Source organism: Neoarius graeffei, chromosome 11 (assembly GCF_027579695.1).
Source record: "Neoarius graeffei isolate fNeoGra1 chromosome 11, fNeoGra1.pri, whole genome shotgun sequence".
Taxonomy (NCBI): domain Eukaryota; kingdom Metazoa; phylum Chordata; class Actinopteri; order Siluriformes; family Ariidae; genus Neoarius; species Neoarius graeffei.
The window spans coordinates 14,412,733-14,430,266 of record NC_083579.1 but is presented as its reverse complement, the minus strand read 5'-3'; the positions used below and the strand labels follow the sequence as shown (position 1 = coordinate 14,430,266).

At 41.0% G+C, this 17,534-nt stretch overlaps 1 protein-coding gene across 5 annotated transcripts in view; it reads left to right on the top strand.

Moving 5' to 3' along the window:
* The window catches only part of LOC132894125 (histone-lysine N-methyltransferase PRDM9-like), a 178,662-nt gene that overhangs the window by 63,866 nt on the left and 97,262 nt on the right, over positions 1-17,534 (top strand). For 3 of the 5 annotated variants that reach the window (XM_060933471.1, XM_060933473.1, XM_060933470.1), the window contains exon 1: positions 5,186-5,295. The exons of the other annotated variants lie outside the window; for them this stretch is intronic. The gene's annotated coding sequence lies outside the window, so the exon portion shown is untranslated. Of the gene's footprint in view, positions 1-5,185; positions 5,296-17,534 lie in introns of those variants that run through there. 5 annotated transcript variants of the gene reach the window in all.

The window sequence follows — 17,534 nt, the reverse complement described above, 5'->3', positions numbered from 1 at the left end:
GTTAAACTGTTAAAGAGAGAATGTAGAAAGACTGAAAGAAAATGGCGCAAAACTAAACTTCACATCCATTATCAAATCCATAAAGAGATGCTTTGTAAATATAATTATGAAATTCGTAAAGCAAGACAGTCTTTCTTCTCCAACATCATCAACAGGAATATGAACAATGCCCGTGTGCTATTTTCAACAGTAGAGAAGCTAACAAATCCCCCACCACAATTAGCACCTGAACTTCTCTCAATTAATAAATGCAATGAGTTTGCATCCTTCTTTAAAGGTAAAATTGATAAAATACGACATAATATTGCTCATAATATATCTCAGTTGCAAATAATTGAAAAATTCCAATCACCAGTGACACAGACAGATAACTTCAACACAATTTCAGAATTTTGTTTAATTGATTATGAGACTCTTGAAAAAACTGTACAAAATCTCAGTTCCTCAACATCTGAATTGGACATTCTACCCACCAACTTTTTTAAGTCTGTTCTACATCTTATAATTACAGATGTGCTTCAAATCATAAATACATCCCTAGAGACTGGCATTGTTCCTGTGTCCTTGAAAAAAGCCGTTGTAAAGCCCCTACTTAAAAAGAATAATCTGGATGCTTCAGTATTAAATAACTACAGGCCAATATCAAATCTACCATTCATCGGGAAAATCCTTGAAAAAATTGTCTTCAATCAATTAACTGCCTTCTTGATATCAAACAGCTGTTTTGATAACTTTCAATCAGGATTTTGTGCCAATCATAGCACTGAAACAGCGCTGATTAAAGTTATAAATGACATACGTCTTAATACTGATGCAGGCAAAACATCGGTCCTGGTATTACTGGACCTCAGTGCAGCTTTTGATACTGTTGATCACAACATACTGCTATATCGACTTGAACATTGGGTTGGGTTGACTGGTAAAGTTATCAATTGGTTAAAATCATACTTAAAAGATAGAAGCTTCTTTGTTACCATGGGAAATTGTACCTCAGCGTCAATGTCCTTGACCTGTGGTGTCCCCCAGGGGTCGATTCTTGGACCATTACTATTCAACCTTTATATGCTCCCACGTGGGCAAATTATCAAGAACAATTCAATTTTATATCACTGCTATGCAGATGATACCCAAATTTATCTTGCTCTATCACCTAATGATTATGCCCCCCTTGAATGTCTCTACCAGTGTATCGATCAAATCAACAACTGGATGTCACAAAATTTTCTTCAGCTGAACACAGATAAAACAGAAGTAATTCTATTTGGAAAAAAAGATGAAAGACTCAGGATTACCACTATTCTTGACACAAAGGGGATTAAAACAAAAGAAATGGTTAAAAATCTTGGTGTTTTCATTGACAGCGAGCTAAACTTTGACAGTCACATGAAAGCAATCACTAAAACGGCATTTTATCACCTAAAAAACATTTCCAAACTAAGAGGACTTATGTCAAAAAATGATCTGGAAAAACTTATACATGCCTTCATCTCTAGTAGGGTTGATTACTGCAATGGCCTTTTCACAGGCCTGCCAAAAAAACCCGTCAAACGACTTCAGCTGGTTCAAAATGCAGCAGCTAGGGTTCTCACACGAACAAAAAGAACAGAACACATTACTCCAATTCTAAGGTCCCTTCACTGGCTTCCAGTAAGCTACAGAATTGACTTTAAAGCATTGCTGCTGGTGTACAAATCTCTAAATGGTACAGGGCCCAATTACCTCTCTGATATGTTGCAGCGGCCTAACCCAATCAGATCTACCAGATCGCAGCAGAAAAATTTACTGTTAAAACCAGTTGTTAAAACAAAGTGTGGTGAAGCAGCTTTTAGCTACTATGCAGTACAGCTATGGAACCAACTCCCAGAGGACATCAAAAATGCTACTGCTGTCGGCAGCTTCAAATCTAGACTAATGCCGCTTTTCCACTACAAACGCGGCTGAGTCGGGCTGAGCCGTGCCGTGCTGAGTCGGGCTGAGCGGGGCTGTTGGAGTTGCATTTCGACTACAACCGCGCTGAACCGTGCTGGCTGGAAGTGGGTGGACACATTGGGTGGAGTTAGCGAAAGTGGGTGGACGTCAGGTGATGTCGTTAAGCAGCGCAAACAGTGACATCAGTGATCTTTTAAGCGGTAGTCTCACGACCCGGATAGTAAACAATAAACAATGGAGGACATGGAGTCATTAGTGTTGCTGGTCTTGGTGCTGTGGCTTGTTGTCACCAACAACGCGGACAGATACTGGCAAGAGCGTATAGATGAGGCGAGGCGCATAAGGCTTCAGAAATTCTCGTAATTCGTAATTCTTCTCCTTCCGGGTTTGCGATGTTTACAGATCCCAGCGCGCTCGCGGGGCGTGTGTGGGCATGTGAGGACACTCCTCCTCACCAATCAGTGCACAGGGGAGTGTCTGCTCACGCCCCCAGCCTCACTCGGCACGGCTTGGCTCGCTTCAGCCCTACTCCAAAACCGTGCAAGTTTTAGGGGCTAAGCAGGGCTGAAGCGAGCTGAGTCGTGCTGGTTTTTGGTAGTCGAAACGCGAGCCGTGTCGGGCTGAAGTGAGCTGAAGCGAGCTGAAGTGAGCTGAAAAAGGGTAGTGGAAAAGGGCCATAAAGACCAAGCTGTTTTCAGATGCTTTCTGCTAAATTATTAATATTGCCATCTCTACATGTTTTAAACTCTACTTTTACAGTCTCTCCATGTTTTAAATTTTACTTAACTTTTATTCTATTTTATTCTGCTGTTTTTTTTTTGTTTTTTTTTTTAAATTGAACTTTTCTCATTTTATTATTTTATTTCTACTATTGTTTATATCTTATTAATTTTCTTCCCCATTTATTTTATGTAATTTTATTTTCTATTGTTTACTGTTTTGCTTTTACTTCTGTAAAGCACATTGAACTGCCACTGTGTATGAAATGTGCTATATAAATAAACTTGCCTTGCCTTGCCTTTGAGTTTGACATTTCAAAATCATTCAAGGTCAAAGATCATGGTGCCAAATGAAAGCCCATATGGTACTTCCTATAAGTTGATGATGGTAAATATCTGTTTACCATCACCCATTTTCAAGTTACAGCCCTCTGAAAATCCATGACCTTCTGTTTGACCTTTCAATGGTGCTAAATGAAAGGCCATATAGGAGTTACTATATGCTTATAATAGTAAACATCTGTCTATCGGCAACCGTTGTTGGATTGTAATGGAAAATATGCTATTTTGACTGAAAAGTTGACCTTTCAGGTGACCTTCACCTTGACCCAATTACCCCAAAATTTAATCAGGTAATCTACGGACCTTTGCCCAGCTACCCCGAAAATTTGAAGTCAATCGGGCCAACCGTCTAGACGCCAAATTGTGAACAGGCAGACACACACAAACAAACAAGCAAGCAAAGTCACTCAAGGTCAAAGGTCATGGTGCCAAATGAAAGCCCATATATGACTTCCTATATATTGATAATGATAAACATCTCTCTATCTCTAACTGTTTTTGAGTTATAATGGAAAATATACAAATTTTAGCAATGACCTTAACCCCCCCGACACTTGACCTCCAACCACTAAGAAAACTGTGAGATACCCCATCATGTAGCATATCAATGGAAGCATAATTGAAAGATGAACATTTTGGAATTGGTTTGAAGTAAATATGATGAATATGAAGGAAGATATCACAAAAAAAACTATTTTGACCTTTGTGGTGACCTTGATCTTGACCGGATGACCCTCGATGTTGGAAGTTCTATTTGAGACCAATGCCCATCAATCCTGAAAGTTTCATGAAGATTGGTCCAGCCATTTTCCCGTAATGCTGCTAACAAAAAACAACAACAAAGAAACAAACAAATGAAAAGTCATGCAGAGCACGATACTTGTGAAAATCACAAAGAAACGGAAGTTATGGCCAATTTACGCATTTTTACAAGATTTGACCTTGGTGACCTTGACCCACCAAAAACTAATGATGTCTTTGTGTGACCCTAGTGAGTTGCCCTGTGCATTTTGGTGAAGATTGGTCAAGAAATGACGACGCTAGAGCACCAACAAACAAGACAGCTCAACATACTTGCAAAAACCTCCGGTTTTCGCAAGTAACAAAGAAACCCCATCAAAAACAATACCTCGCCCCCCTGGTGGACTCTGTCCCGGATTAGGTAATTAAGACTGATGCCAATCCTATTGCTCATGTTAATGAAGCAGGAAGTTGTATAATTGATGTTTTATCAGGGTCCAGCTTTCGCACATGTGGTATGAGACAGGATTGCTCACAATTTATTTTCTGAATAAACAATCGTTTGACATTTGACTTTTGGTGAGAAATTCTTGTATAGACAAATGTATACGGCCATATGGGTTCATTTTTGTTGAAAATCCGTATGAATTATGGCAAAACCGTAGAACTTGACATGTATGGTGATGGCAGTATTGGACTTTTAAGGATTATTTCTATGGAAAAATGATTGCACAACATGTATTTTTAACACAAGAAAACAAGAATTTGCTGCACAAGTGTTAATTTATTTTGGATTTTCTGAAATCAGAACATGGTCAAAATTACACCTACAGGGTCATAAATATACATACAACACACCTAATATTTGATTAAATATCACTTTGGACAGACACTTTTTGCAGACATCAACAAGATTTTGACAGAATTTTGATGGGATGGGGGCTCCCATTTTGTGCAACAGAAAAGCATTCACCCTATCATTTGGAGATTGAGAATTCCAGTCCTGATGCTGCCAAAACCCCAAAAAATCAGGAAAAGAGGGGTGTCAATCACAAGTTACACTTGTCAAATGTCTGTGGGCTTGTACATATGGAAGTGGATAGACAGCAGGTGTGTTATGCTGCATGAGCAGTGGTTGAAAAAGATTCAGTCTGCTGGCTTTATGTGCCTCAGAGGAGCTTCTTTGTGCTCTGCACCAGTTCCAGTGGAAAGCAAAGAAACCCCAGAGAATTTTAGCCTCTAGCAGCAAAAACCAGTACAGATATATTCAGAAAAACCAAATGTGTCTAGACATGTAATATTACACTTTTTACGATGACATTTTAATTGTTATTCGTAGAAGTGTGTGAGGATTAGGTTGGGACAGGCGTCCTCCACCCTGAAACTCCACTCCAGTCCAGGTGGTGGCGGTAACGCATGCTTCTTCAACCGCCAGAAAACATTGGAGAAAAAAAAAGCCGCTGCTCGCCTGAACGGGCTTAGCCACTCGATTTATAAACATAAAAGTACGTTATTATGTCTGGCTCTGAAAATTTAAAACCTTGTTCTGCTTTAAACCCCTGAGGTAAGTTAAACTGAAGCTGTGTGGCCGAATCCTAAATTTATCTCCATTTCATTTTTTAAGTGAACTACATTCACTATGAAATTATGCCATGTACACTCGATGTAGTGCACTATTTATCCACTCAGGAGAGATTTGTAGTTTGGCTAACCTATTTAGTTGTATGTTGAAATTATTTAAATAATCTGAACTTCAAGTCCCCTTTCCATCACGTTAATATTTATTTATTTATTCTAAATTGCGCAATTCCGACTTTTTCTCTCAATAACGGCTATATTTCTCGAAATATTCCGACTTGATTTATCGCAGAATTTTTCCCCCCTTGTATTTATTTTTAGCCAATCAGGAAGCGTCACCCCTTCTACATTGTTAAAGGTCGTAGGCAATGGTCGGAGGTGAAACGTAGAATATCAACTTTATTGTCTAGAAGAACTACCCAAAAAGCGAATTCAATTTTCCTAGTGTCTAATTTGCACCCTAAAATTGAATAAAACTGTTTTGCCCAATTTCCGAAGGTTTGTTTACATCTCACTTATGCACACTTTCACCGCCAGGGGGCCGTCGTCGTGACGTCATTTAAGCCAAACAGACTGGGAGCAGTTCTGTTTACACTTAGGGGCGTCGTGGCTCAGGTGGATAAGGCGCCATACCATAAATCCGGGGACCCGGGTTCGATTCCGACCTGAGGTCATTTCCCGATCCCTTCCCATCTCTCTCTCCCTCTCATTTCCTGTCTTTACACTAGTGATGCACCGATCACCATTTTTTGGGCCGATCACCGATACCGATCACCAAACAACTTGATCTGCCGATTGCCGATCACTGCCGATTTTTTTTAAAAATAATGAACTAATATATAAAAAACAGTCAAAATCTTCAAATGCACAGAATGCCTTTATTTTACTGTAGCCTTTGTGACAACATGTCACCATTCAAAATATAAATATGAATCTTTCCATTCAAAATGTAAATAAAAGAACATTAGAAAGCCAAGCAGACAGCTTCTAACTCACATTACAAAAAACTTGGGCTACTTGAAAACTGGCTTGTTAATGCTGGTTAAAGATAAAATAAACAATTGGCCACAAAACCAAAACGTGCAAGGCCTACTATCACAAAGGACAAAATCTTTCACTGCCCAATAACATGGGGCAAGTTTCTTTTGATCATTATGAGCATCTCTGCATTTTTGGGGGTGAGACGGTTTCTTTTGTCATCAATGATGTTTGCAGCTGTACTAAAGAGCCGCTCACTATCCACACTTGTGCATGGTGAACAAAGATAGGCTCTTGCTGTCTGTGCAAGTGCAGGGAAGCGGCCTTTATTCAGCTGCCAATAGGCAAGTGGGTTTGAACTGCGCTGCAATACAGACTCTGCCATGTACTGGCTGACCTGGGTGATAATGGTAATTTCCTGCTCACTCTGCCCTGCTACCTCATCGACTAACTCTGCGAACATTGCCTGCAAAGAGCAGGCAGGTGGGGTCTTGTCAGTTGACTTGCTGGAACTGGGTTGCTCCACAGTGCTTGTAGTGATGGGTAGTTCAGGGTGGCTGGTTTCAAGGGCGTTCTGAAGCTGTTCATAGAAAGATGGTTTGAGTGCCTCTGAGAAATATCTGTCTTTATACCTAAAACAGACATAACAAAAATGAAAACGAGAAATTGATTAGGTTATAGTGATATGCAAAATAACATTCATTTCAGTCAGGTAGCCTAGAAAAAAATACATCCATTGCCAGCTGATATTTTACATTTATATTATATTATATTATATTATATATTGTATTGTTGGGCTTCAGGAATATAGGCAACTTAATTGGGTCAGGACGTGTCTCTTACCTCGGGTCTAGCATTGTAGCTATTGTGTACAACTTCTGTGCATCAATGTCAGCGAATCGTCGTCGGACAGCTTCCAGTAGCACTGATTTCGCCGTCTTCACGCCATGGTCCGTCTCAGTTGTTTTCTCAAGTAGACGAGTGAGCGCTCGGATGCATGGAATTACGTCCGCAGCGGACGCAGTGGATGAGCTGATTTCTTTGGTTAGCTCTTCAAACGGGGCCAGGATGGTTATTGTGTTTTCAATCAATTTCCATTGGTGGACTGTGAAGTTGCATGGCAATTCGTATTCTGCTGCATATGATGCGAGGGCCAGTTTCTGCTCCAAGAGACTCTGGAGCATGTAGAAAGAACTATTCCAGCGCGTTGGTACATCTTGGCGGAGTTTTCTAATTGGCTGGCCGAGTTGCTTCTGACAGCTCTCCAGTCGACTGTATGCCAAGGGAGAGTGTTTGAAGTGTCCAACAATGCGTCTTCCTGATGCTACAATATCCGAGATGGAGCGCTGAGACAGTATTCCCTCATGTACCGCCAACTGTAGCGTGTGAGCCATACATGGGAGCCCAGGGAAATCTGCGTCTCTCATGGCTTTTTGCATGTTTTTTGCATTATCGGTTAGAATGGCGTGGATTCGCTCCGTTTGGATCCCCCATGACTGAAACATACAGCGATAAGCCTCCACCAAAGCCTCCGCGGAGTGAGACCCCGTGAACTCCTGACAGTGTAGCACAATGTTGTGTCTTTCAAAATTAGCATCAATAAAGTGCGCTGTTAAGCTAAGTAGAGACATTGGGCATGCATCTGCACTCCAAATATCGCTGGTGAAACTAATGGATACGTTAGCCTTCAGAAGGGTTTCAATGTGTGCGTACACAGTTTGGTACAACTGAGGGAGACATACATCAGTTAGATATCTCCTGCTTGGGGCGTCGTAACGGGGATCAAGACAGGTCATCATTCGACGGAAAGATTTCTCCTCCACAACAGATAGTGGCTGTTCACCTAGGCAAACGAATTCCATAACCTTAGACGTGATGTCTTTCCACCTCTTACTTTCTCTGCTGTATGGTTCACGTCGATGTAAACTTTCGCTCAAAGTCGGCTGGCTGGGGGATGGGGATGAACCGGTTGCCTTCGGCTTGACAAGTTTCTCGTACTCGGCATATTCAGTTGAATGGCGAATTCTAAGATGCCTAATGAGGTTAGTGGTGTTGAACTGTCGAGGGGTACTTCCACCTCGAGGTATTGCGTCATTGCATACATTGCATACAGCAAGTTTCACATCTGCCTCACTCACTTTAAAGAAAGTCCAGACAGGAGAAGTCATCGCGTTGTCGAGATGCACTTGTAGGCTATGGTTGCGCGCTTGCCAGTTTTAAACGTCGCTAATAATTTACGTCACGCGATCGGCTTTTTGATCGGCATGTTTTTCCGATCGCCGATCAGGCTATTTTTGGGCAATATCGGCCGATCATGATCGGCAGCCGATCGATCGGTGCATCATTACTTTACACTGTCCTATCCAATAAAGGTGAAAAAAGCCCCCCCCCCCCCCCCCCCAAAAAAAAAAAAAAAGTTCTGTTTACACTTGCGAACCGAGCACACGTGTACGGACTTTGGTCGTGAGAGGCTGTGTAAAATATCTGATAGCGATTTTGAAGTAGGAACTCTCCAATTTGAATATCAAGAGGTTAAACCATATGTGTATGAACTTATGGCCGTTGCGAAGCAATCTGTGAATGTGGCTCACTGGTTTGACCGTGCAACCTCGGAATCGGACAGTGACTCAGCCGACTCTGATCGCGGTGACCCCGGACCTCAACAAGACACGTGCCCAAACGATTTATCCTGGTAGTTATGATAAATTCCTACTTTTGTCGTAATACTAAATAAGAGCCCTTTTGAAGAATAATTAAACCGCCCTCCCTAGTGGATATACAGTAGGTAATGATTACCTGACAGTGTGCCGGTAGGCCTCACATACATGTCAACCTATACGGAATGCATACATGTCAACCTATACGGAATGTCCGTATTTTATACGGATTTGATTCAATAAACGTAGTATATGGGCGTACAAATAAAGTTATACGGATTCTTTAAAAAAAACTTCAATATTTATTTAGAGCTATAATCAATTCCCATGATGATAAAAGAGCGCATAATATTTACAAATGTACTGTACACCACAGAAAGCACAGACAGCCAGTAAAGAGTCTTATGAAATCGCGCGTTATCTTGTGGTAGCGAGACTTCATTCCACTTTTGATCATGCGCACACCGCATTGCGAGAATCCCACCAACCGTGAAGTAACATTTTGTTTGAAACACGTATTTCCACCTGAGCGACTTTCAATAGCGACTGAAAAGATTCTGAATGGGCACTCTGGCAAAGAAATTCAAAACACAATACAGCGGTAGGTTTCTCCCTGTGTAAAGTCAAACTGGTTTTTAATGGTGTTTGTTTACATTTGGGAAACACAGGGGAAAAATGTGTTTAGAAACCTGGGAAAAAAAGTGTGTGTTTGAAAGTGAGATCACTGCAACTGAGCTGATTGACTGGAACGAGCATTGCCAGTCAGCTGATTATCAACTGCAGCTGGGCTCGTTGTAGCGGAGTGTGAGCTGCAAACTGAAGGCTCATAGGTGTGTTAATCAGCTGATTAGTTGTGGGGTGGTGGGAAACTAGTAAGAGTTACTTTAAAGGAACAGTCCACCGTACTTCCATAATGAAATATGCTCTTATCTGAATTGAGACAAGCTGCTCCGTACCTCTCCGAGCTTTGCGCGACCTCCCAGTCAGTCAGACACAGTCAGACGCGCTGTCACTCCTGTTAGCAATGTAGCTAGGCTCAGTATGGCCAATGGTATTTTTTGGGGCTGTAGTTAGATGCGACCAAACTCTTCCGCGTTTTTCCTGTTTACATAGGTTCATATGACCAGTGATATGAAACAAGTTCAGTTACACAAATTGAAATGTAGCGATTTTCTATGCTATGGAAAGTCCGCACTATAATGACAGGCGTACTAACACCTTCTGCGCGCTTCGGCAGTGCATTGATACGGAGCTCAGATATCAATGCGCTGCCGAAGCACGCAGAAGGTGTTAGTACGCCTGTCATTATAGTGCGGACTTTCCATAGCATAGAAAATCGCTACGTTTCAATTTGTGTAACTGAACTTGTTTCATATCACTGGTCATATGAACCTATGTAAACAGGAAAAACGTGGAAGAGTTTGGTCGCATCTAACTACAGCCCCAAAAAATACCATTGGCCATACTGAGCCTAGCTACATTGCTAACAGGAGTGACAGCGTGTCTGACTGCGTCTGACTGACTGGGAGGTCGCGCAAAGCTCGGAGAGGTACGGAGCAGCTCGTCTCAATTCAGATAAGAGCATATTTCATTATGGAAGTACGGTGGACTGTTCCTTTAAAACTGTTGTGCTTCTGACCTACTTGAGCTAACACTGTGCAAATGTGGCATTTGGGAAACTGGAGAGGCAGCCAGTAAGCATTTGTATTTTGTTCTGCTTTATTTAATGTTGAAATTTATTGTGCTGCATCTCTGTGTTTGGTATTTGCTTTGACAGTGTGTGGCCGTGCAACAGTGTTGGGCTTTCTATTTGAATACACGCAGTGTAGTGTTTGTACTCCATTGTTGGTGTCTTATTGTTGTGTGGTTAAGTATAAACCTGGGCACAGACTCCTTGATTGCAATATTTATCTGCATTATATGGTATTGGTAGTTGCAGTGGATTTGTGGGCTACTTAAAGCAGCTGTGAATGGCCAAATTGAGCGTACTGCTATGGCTTGTGTGGTTGTATTGGTTCTTCTGGTAGTTTATTTCCTTGTGATTTTAATGTGTATACTAAGTAGTTAAATCTTATTTTTCTACTGTCATATTTAAGTGTTATCTGGTTTGTAGTTTAAAATATTTATTCTCATATGTCTATTTTGCATAAGTATTTAAGGCATATTTGCATAGTGCATTACTACATGCGTATTTTGCACAGAAGCATTGCATTTTAATTGTTGTGGTTTTTCTATTTTTATATTTTTCAAAGGTTTTTCACCTAAAGAGAAAATTAAAGACAAAGCTAAAGGAAAAGTGTTAAGAGCTAAAGGGAGAACTAAAGACTTAGAGCTAAAGACCTGTTAACTGTTTCTACCATCTACCTGCCATTGCAATTTTATGGATGTGCCTTGAACTTTAATAAAAAGAGGAAACGGAAACAGTTGTCTTGTTGAATCCTTTGAGTGAAGTCCAGTTACCCTAAACCTCCACCAGATGCTACAATCCTTTATTCAAGTTGGGGAAATTGCACAGAAATAACCAAACAAAACTGACACGACTTGACACCCTGAATGGAAGGACCTTTTCAATGGCATAATCCAACCGGCAGCCTCCAAAAACGACGAATACACACACTGCACACTGTGTGCGCGTGACATCAAAGTTGCAGCATCGGGAGTGTATGATGTGAAAGAACATTTCATATCGAAACTAAACATCAGCGGAATGCAAGCCAAAGGCAAAATCAGCCACTGATGACAGTATTTGCGCGCTCAAAAACTGATATGCCAACAACTGGAAAAGACAGAAAACACAAGGTAGTGGGAGTTTTAGTTCAAGTTAGGCAGTGCTCTGTTTACCCCACAGTAATGCTGACTGTGAGAGAGTTTTCTCTCAAGTCAGGAAGATACACACAGAGAGCAGAAAGAACCTGAATGCAGACACACTGACCTGGCCTACTGCAGTGTAAGATCAACACAGCTAGACACTTGCTGTGACATGCAGCCTAGTGAGGTATTGGTGCAGAGTAGGGATGGCGAAAACTAAAAAAAATCTTGACCGACCACCGAGCCTCATTGGCCGGTTAAAGTCGGTTAACTTATGAGTTTAAACAGGGATGCAAACGGCGCGCCTTTTAGCGGATACCGCCTTTTTCACGGCTGAATCGTGCAAAGATCTGATTTTTTTTTTAGGGGGGCGTTGGCGTGTCTGAATAACTTCATCAGAATAAATTCTGTATGCTCAAAGGAAAGCAATCGGATCTGCACGATTCAGCCGTGAAAAAGTCGGCATCTGCGCCTTTAGTTTGTGTGGAGAGATATGATCTGCAGTAACATGCATTGTTGGCTACAGACCGAAACATACTTTCAGAATGCACTGGCCAAGGCAGGACTAAACTCGATGTGCTTTCTAATAATAATAAAAAAAAAACAGAATAGTAATTTGTAAGCTAAAAAGCCTGTGTCTACACTTCTTTTTTTTTCTTTCGCTGAGTGGCAGCTGTGTTCAACTGGGGCGGGACATGACTGAATGGGTGTTTCTGATTTGTTCGCTGTCTTTAACTGGGGCAGGAGGGCGGGACATGACTGAATGGGTATTTCTGATTCGTCAGCTGTCGTCCTTACACTGCATGGCATGCCCCAAGCGTTTACAACACAGAAGTCCAAGTCCTCCGCTCCAAAATCGGCAGCTTCAAAATAATGATGTCTTTTTTTTAACCGACAACCAAAAAAAATTAACCGGTTGACGTTGATTTGGTCAACCACCGGTCAAACGGTCATCAGTTAACATCCCTAGTGCAGAGTGCTAAAAAAGCTGTCATGGAGTACAATTCAGAACATTAGAGTGACACTTTGTGTTTTTGTCAAACATTGGAGCTTTGTATTCATTCTGAAGGTTTATTGTTATTAATATTGAATAAAAAGTAACTGGTATATGTCTGTGAAGATTCTCAGTCATCCAGGTCATAGTAAACTGGGTGGTAGAAAAGGACAACTGGACTTGCTTGAAGATTCTTGAAAACGTTTCACCTTTCGGACGAGAGGTGAAACGTTTTCAAGAATCTTCAAGCAAGTCCAGTTGCCCTTTTCTACCGCCCACAGTTAACTGGGATATCTCATCTCATTATCTCTAGCCACTTTATCCTGTTCTACAGGGTTGCAGGCAAGCTGGAGCCTATCCCAGCTGACTACGGGCGAAAGGCAGGGTACACCCTGGACAAGTCGCCAGGTCATCACAGGGCTGACACATAGACAACCATTTACATTCACACCTACGGTCAATTTAGAGTCACCAGTTAGCCTAACCTGCATGTCTTTGGACTGTGGGGGAAACTGGAGCACCCAGAGGAAACCCACGCAGACACGGGGAGAACATGCAAACTCCACACAGAAAGGCCCTTGCCGGCCACAGGGCTCGAACCCGGACCTTCTTGCTGTGAGGCGGCAGCGCTAACCACTACACCACCGTGCCGCCCTAACTGGGATATATCATTGTTAATTATCATTCAAGTTTTAGGTAAATTATTTTAATTTGCATCTTATAAGGATTTTATAAGGGAAATAAGGATTTTGGAGGTTGGTTATACAGGTTTGATTGACCAAAGGTTGACATGTATGGGAATGTCCGTATTTTATACGGATTTGATTCAATAAACGTAGTATATGGGCATACAAATAAAGTTATATGGATTCTTTAAAAAAACTTCAATATTTATTTAGAGCTATAATCAATTCCAACGATGATAAGAGCGCATAACATTTACAAACGTACTGTACACCACAGAAAGCACAGACAGCCAGTAAAGAGTCTTATGAAATCGCGCGTTATCTTGTGGTAGCGAGACTTCTTTCCACTTTTGATCATGCGCACACCGCATTGCGAGAATCCTGCCAACCGGGAAGTAACATTTTGTTTGAAAAGCGTATTTCCACCTGAGCGACTGAAAAGATTCTGAATGGGCACTCCGGCAAGATCAACACAGACACTTGCTGTGACATGCAGCCTAGTGAGGTATTGGTGCAGAGTGCTAAAAAAGCTGTCACGGAGTACAGTTTAGAACATTAGAGTGACACTTTGTGTTTTTGTCAAACATTGGAGCTTTGTATTCATTCTGAAGGTTTGTTATTAATATTGAATAAAAAGTAACTGGGATATATCATTGTTAATTATCACTCAAATTTTAGGTAAATTATTTTAATTTGCGTCTTATAAGGATTTTATAAGGGAAATACGGATTTTGGAGGTTGGTTATACAGGTTTGATTGACCAAAGGTTGACATGTATGGCCTCATTAGCCTGCCATCTGTGGCATTATACTACTTATTCCCTCGCTTAGAGTAGGCTATATCCCTTTGTCTCATTTCCACAATGATTGTACAGGATCCCTCAGGATTCTTGACTTGTCAATTGCAAGCAAAAGTAAAAATGTTTACCTCCAATCTTCTCCTTTTTGCTTGAGTGTTGCTGGTCCGTTTCTTCTTTGACTGCTTGATTTTGTTTCACGCGCACAATCCACTCTCTCCGCCTCGTCTCCTCTTCTGGAAAAAGCCAACCCACTCGCTCCGCCTCTTCTCCTCTTTCGGAAAAAGCCAACCCACTTGCTCCGCCTCGTCTCCTTTTTCAGAAAAAGCCAACCCACTCACTCTGCCTCTTCTCCTCTCTCGGAAAAAGGTAAAAACTTCTTCCTGAACTGGTCCCGTTGTTACAGTTCACTGCACAACAATAAGGCATGGTTTTCCTTTAGAAATTCCTGAGTGCACATCTGCACTCAAGCCGAACGGCAGTGTAAGTAAACGGAAGTGGACTCAACTCAAGCGGTTTGTTTGTCTTAAATGACTTCACACGCCCAGTGGTCACAAAAATAGCCGAACAGAAATTCGCCACGATCTGCGCTAACTTATATTAATTATTACTTATTAACAATACTTCTTGGGACTAGAAGAAAATTACAGAGGGTTTTTTAACATATAAAGTTTCAAATGTGCATAAAATTAAAACCGTTGCCTATGACCTTTTTAAGCAGAAAGTTTTACACACTGAAAATTAAAACGGATGCAATCATAGGTGACTATTTTAGGCATGGTTTCCCAAACCTGGAGATCTTGTTACTGAAAGAATTGTATGGTATTGAGCTCTACACCTCTGATCCCTGGAGAGGGAGAGAGAGAACTCTGTTTAACAATTAGCTCTGGCAGCAACAAAACCTGTTACTTTAACTCAAGGCTAAAGGCCAACTCACAAATCTCTGCATCCTGTTTTTGCTCTGGTTTTATTCTTAGTTATGGCCAGAAGTGATTTGTATCTCCACCGCTTTGATGCTTCTTTCAGGATATTGGTCTTCTTGCTCTTATTCTTCATCCGCCATGCTCTTCTGTTTACAAACTGAGTTACACCTCCAAGATGTGTAGATCGTCCACTGTGGATCATCCTAATCATGTCATAACTGATCATGCTTTAGCTTGGTTCATGCGGAGAAGGAAAGTTTGGACATCATTGTTGTTACCTCTGCCAGGGAGGTTGTGTATGCCCTGCAGTTTTGTTCAGTCAGGTCAATTCAGGGTTTTTTCTAGAAAAATTTAGTATGAGGGAGCTCACCATGGCGAGGGAGCGAAGCAACTAAGTGGGGGGTGGATGGTGGCGCCGTGCGAAGCCTTTAAAAAAAATTGAGGCTACAATGGGACATTCTGAGGCTATCTGAGAGGGAAATTGTAACAAGTTGTTTATTTTTCAACACTGAAAAAGAAAATAAAACTTTGTCACAAACAACACTTAATTCAAATTCTAATACCTCATAATTCAAATTACACATGCTAATTCCCCATGATTCAAATTGAAATTTATAATTCAAATGAATCAAATTTTCAAAGTATTAAACATTCACCAGAGAAATGTTTTCTTATACTAGAGTAAGATAGAATTAGTTGTTCAAAATGAAGAAAAAAAATTCCAGAGCAAAATTATATCCTGTAAAAGGAAACTTAAAAAAGTAAACATTGTAAAGTTGGAATCCAACCCAAATCACAAAGTTTGAAACCATGCAAAAAATGTAAGCGCGCTTAAAAAAAAAAAAATACATGAACTTTTCCTGGAACTTGGCCTTTTTCTCATTTTGCTTTTCCACTGAACACTCGGTGCCTTCATCAGAGCAAGACATCTGGTCTTCGTTCGTCACAGATTCCGCGATGCCGCTGTCACAGCGCTCAGTTGTGTGGCACAGACTGATCCTTCGATTGTCGCGATCTCGCCATCAGAAACATCTTTATCCACTTTGTGACAGAAAAAAGAAGCCATCTTCTGTCCCAGACAGTCTTTGGCTTTCTTCTGTTTTGTGCCGCGGGATGACGTCTTTAAATGCCCAAGTGTCAACAAAAACAACTCGCGAACTACTTCTGTCAAAAGCTCCCGCGCCAGTGGGTGAAAGGTCATTCAGTCTCGAGAAATCTGGCTCTACAAGTCAGCTGACCTTGTATGTAACCTATCTCATGAAAGCAGCTGCGACAAGTAAACAACTAAACAACATGGCGCCTCGGTCTGGAAAATGCCAATTCGGATCGTTTTTGCACCATCTGATGGTGTATCTACTATGATGGGAATATTTTGGGAGTAGTTATAACGTATTTGATGATCAGACACATTGTCACGCGGTGTTGCTGGGATGTTTTCACAGAGAAAAGATTGTTTTGAGAAAGATTGCATGTTGTGCAGTAGCATATAAGTGCATGGCCTAAGTGTGACTTGGGGTTCAATCGGCATTTCAGTAAGGGGGCGCATGCCGAGAGTAAGAGGGTGCAGCGCCCCATTCCCCGGTTTACAAAAAAGCATGCAATTTATTTGTATAATGCTTTTAACAGTAGACATTGCTGCAAACCTGCTTTACAGAAAAATACAGATTTTAAATGTATCCCGAATGAGCAAGCCTGAGGTGATGGTGGCAAGGAAAAACTCCCTGAGATTACATGAGGAAAAAACCTCAGAAGGGAACCCATCCTCATTTGGGTGATAACAGATCGCATTATTTTAAATAACTCACTTCTGTAAGTGTCCTACATGGTCAAAAAAATGTGATTGTGTAACCGGGAAATTCATTATAGTTTAACCATGAACAGTGGTTTCATTAAGAAATGAAGTAGGGGGTGGAAAGAAGGAATTAGGGTGTGGAGTAGTGTGTGTGTGTGTGTGTGAGAGATGCCTGGCGCTGTGGGAGGTGGGGCTCCCTCAGAATATTTTCAATTTTTAGATGCCCTTTGGTGCAATCTGGTGCATTCTAGGCCCCGTTTTCACTGCTGATGATGACCATTTTTATTGCTATTTTATGGGTGTTTCAGTTTGTACATGAAACTGAGTGTATGGCATGACAAAATCCAAAATAACATGCTCGTGTAATTACTAGTCTACACATGCAGTTGGAATGTCAGCCAATAAAACATGAATTATTAACTAAACCCTTGTTGTTGAAATAATTTATTAGTATTAAAATAACCTGCAGAGAGAAAAAGGCTTAATTATTTATATTTATTAATAATAAATATAATGCCACATCACTGAAGCATTGAGTCCATAGACACATGTTCCAGATCAAACCTGAAAACTAGAAGTAACATGATTAAA